The 4,073-nt window shown below is 39.5% G+C and overlaps 1 pseudogene; it reads left to right on the top strand.

Annotated features, from left to right (window-relative positions):
• Window positions 1-1,539: 1,539 nt before the first annotated feature.
• On the top strand, window positions 1,540-3,163 carry LOC144660611 (uncharacterized; annotated as a pseudogene).
• Window positions 3,164-4,073: the final 910 nt, after the last annotated feature.

Here is a 4,073-nt window from a genome sequence, read left to right as displayed (position 1 = left end):
TGATAAAGTTTCGTCCTACCAACAGCTACTACAACAATCAGAAGGAACAACTCTGTACAACCAAAGGATAAAGAATATGTTAATCACTATCTACAAATGTTTGAACTATGACAGTTTTCCTAAGTATCTTAAAGATATGCTTACTTTGCGTCAGTCTGAATACTCTTTAAGAGGAACTAATATTTTATCGATTTTATAATGAAATTAAACGCTAAAATATTGTTAAAATTCATTTTAAAACTTTAAAAACTTTAAAAAAGTAGACGACGTTTCGGCGCTACACTACGCCATTATCAAGTCAAAAGAAGTGATAGTTAAAACAAGAATATATATAACGTGAAACAATAAAAATAGTTGTGTGTCCTATGGGCATAATACGTAAAGTAAAACAATAGAAAAACTAAAAGTTCTAATTAAAAAATAAGGAAGTGTCAAGTAAATAATTTGGCGCGGATAGAGTCACTCTGGGTGTTCAGGGAAGGATTAATGTCCCTGATGAACAGCATTTCGTATACGAGGCAGTCAAACTTGCTTCTGCATTTCTTTAACACTCTGAAAAGGTGATTCATCTTTTCTCCTTTGCTGCCATGTTGTGCCTCAAGGTGTCTACCGATCGCAGAATAACGGTGCTCCCTAATGCGTTGATGTAGGTGTCGGGCAGTAAACCCGACATAATTTGCATCGCACAAATCACATTTAAACAAGTAAACAACGCATTGTGTGTTTACGATCGGGGGCTTGTTTTCCTTTACGCACAAAATCTGTGACAGCTTTCTGCTGGTAAAGACGGGTTTGACATCGATGTTGATCTTGGATTCCAGAGAATGAATTTCTTTGCGGACGCGATTAGCTGATCGTTGGTCTTTAAAAGGCAATGAAATGTAGACAGATGGCTCTGATGGGGTTGCGGCGTGCGGTTCTGTATTAGTTTCTTGCCTGAACTTGCGTATTGTAGAATCGACTAATGCGTTCGGGTAGTGTAGTTTTGAAAACATGGTGCGTAACTTGTTGCACTCTTTCGTGAAGGCTTCTTCGGTGGAGGATAAACGGTGCGCCCGATCAACCATTGTGTTTACCAGGCCTTTTTTTGTATCTGTTATCAACGTGGCTTTGAAAATGGAGCAGAAGGCCCGTGTCAGTTGGTTTTCTGTAGACTTCCGTTTTTAGTGTGTTGTCGTTTCTCGTGATAAGTGTGCCGAGAAATGGAATAGAGCCCTCATGTTCAAGTTCCATGGTAAAAGACAAACTAGGATGGGCACCGTTAAGTACTTGTAAGAAATCTATAGCCGCGTCTGTGTTGGGCATTTTGACCAGAGTGTCATCAACGTATCTTCGATAGAAAGACGGGATCATGTTGTTTTGTTCCAGTTGGTTCTCTATATGGCACATGAAAACATTGGCTAGTAGTGGGCCAAGTGGCGAGCCCATAGCTACACCGTCTGTTTGCTCATACAGCTCACCGTTGAATTGAAACAGCTGATTGGGGAGGCCATACAGATGTGCTAGTCTGGAGCCAAAACGCACAAAGAAAGGCTCTGCATGCGACCAATCTTATCTGCGTCTGGCACATACAACTTCCCGTTGGCAAAATGGTTAGAGGAGACATTGAAGCCACTATCCACCAACAAATATTGTATTAATGATATTTTCAGCTTCACTGACGAAATAAAGAACACTCGCATCGAATCTGACCACATCCTTGTCTCCTATGATGTATCTGCACTATTTACAAATGTTCCTCTGAAGGAAACAATTGACATTCTTGTTGACAAAGCCTTTGAAGATGACTGGTTTAATAAGACGCATAGTACGCAACTCCAAAAGCATCAACTGACTGAGTTATTAGAAATCGCTACGTCCAATCAGCTGTTTCAATTCAACGGTGAGCTGTATGAGCAAACAGACGGTGTAGCTATGGGCTCGCCACTTGGCCCACTACTAGCCAATGTTTTCATGTGCCATATAGAGAACCAACTGGAACAAAACAACATGATCCCGTCTTTCTATCGAAGATACGTTGATGACACTCTGGTCAAAATGCCCAACACAGACGCGGCTATAGATTTCTTACAAGTACTTAACGGTGCCCATCCTAGTTTGTCTTTTACCATGGAACTTGAACATGAGGGCTCTATTCCATTTCTCGGCACACTAATCACGAGAAACGACAACACACTAAAAACGGAAGTCTACAGAAAACCAACTGACACGGGCCTTCTGCTCCATTTTCAAAGCCACGTTGATAACAGATACAAAAAAAGGCCTGGTAAACACAATGGTTGATCGGGCGCACCGTTTATCCTCCACCGAAGAAGCCTTCACGAAAGAGTGCAACAAGTTACGCACCATGTTTTCAAAACTACACTACCCGAACGCATTAGTCGATTCTACAATACGCAAGTTCAGGCAAGAAACTAATACAGAACCGCACGCCGCAACCCCATCAGAGCCATCTGTCTACATTTCATTGCCTTTTAAAGACCAACGATCAGCTAATCGCGTCCGCAAAGAAATTCATTCTCTGGAATCCAAGATCAACATCGATGTCAAACCCGTCTTTACCAGCAGAAAGCTGTCACAGATTTTGTGCGTAAAGGAAAACAAGCCCCCGATCGTAAACACACAATGCGTTGTTTACTTGTTTAAATGTGATTTGTGCGATGCAAATTATGTCGGGTTTACTGCCCGACACCTACATCAACGCATTAGGGAGCACCGTTATTCTGCGATCGGTAGACACCTTGAGGCACAACATGGCAGCAAAGGAGAAAAGATGAATCACCTTTTCAGAGTGTTAAAGAAATGCAGAAGCAAGTTTGACTGCCTCGTATACGAAATGCTGTTCATCAGGGACATTAATCCTTCCCTGAACACCCAGAGTGACTCTATCCGCGCCAAATTATTTACTTGACACTTCCTTATTTTTTAATTAGAACTTTTAGTTTTTCTATTGTTTTACTTTACGTATTATGCCCATAGGACACACAACTATTTTTATTGTTTCACGTTATATATATTCTTGTTTTAACTATCACTTCTTTTGACTTGATAATGGCGTAGTGTAGCGCCGAAACGTCGTCTACTTTTTTAAAGTTTTTAAAGTTTTAAAATGAATTTTAACAATATTTTAGCGTTTAATTTCATTATAAAATCGTTTTCAAAATCTCTGCTTTTACTAATATTTTATCACTATGTAAACCTGTTACAACTACTTATGGCCTCAACTCTTTTCGTTATTTTGCATCTAAGGCCTGGAACTCCTTACCTAATAATGTAAGATCTGAACCTACTTTAACTGGTTTTAAAAGACTCCTAAAAGGAATCTCCTTTCAGGCATAATGGTATATTTTAACATTTTTTTTTTCTCATGTAAATAGATGTAAATAGATTTTAAATGTAAATTTTCATTTTTACAATTTTTGTTTCTCGAAGATATTAGCCTTTTTCAGGCTACTCTACAATTCGAGTTGAAATAAAGTTCATGTTATGTTATGTTATGTTACTGCGAAAACGTTCAGTTTAGTACTTAGGAGGCGACAGAAGGGTTGTTTAGCTTTAACCAGGCGGAAACAAATGGGAAGAAAACGTCGAAGAGGCTAGAGACATCATCGTCGAAGATGACAAATTAAAGAGCTGCTGGCCAGGAACAGTGAAAGGATCCCGAAGAATTCTAAAAAAGGTAACCTTTTGGTGTTTGAATGTTTGGAGTGTGTTAGCAACCGAACGGATTGAACTGCAACGGAATTCTGAAAAAGAGCAAACGTCGAGGCATGAGTACCGGAATGCATTTCTCGTGTTTTCAATTAAGCAATTGCTCAGCAGTATTTAAAACGTAACAACAGTCAAGGTAAAATAAATCATAACGTTATTAAAGTAAAGTTGTGTTTTGTTTGTAATGCGAGGCTTGTGGCTCTGCTACGAGGGGAATATTATCGTAATATTCCCCTAGGGGATTATTAAAGTTGATAATCCCCTAGGGGAATATTAGATATCAGCCCCGCTCTCCCCTGTTACAATCAAAGCCGCCCCCAGCTTTTCAGACAGTTGCTAATTAGCGGGGTTTATTCAATATA

The sequence above is a fragment of the Oculina patagonica genome, chromosome 7 (genome assembly GCF_052425735.1).
Source record: "Oculina patagonica isolate OP01 chromosome 7, crgOcupat, whole genome shotgun sequence".
Classification (NCBI taxonomy): domain Eukaryota; kingdom Metazoa; phylum Cnidaria; class Anthozoa; order Scleractinia; family Oculinidae; genus Oculina; species Oculina patagonica.
This window is presented reverse-complemented; position numbering and strand designations above follow the sequence as displayed.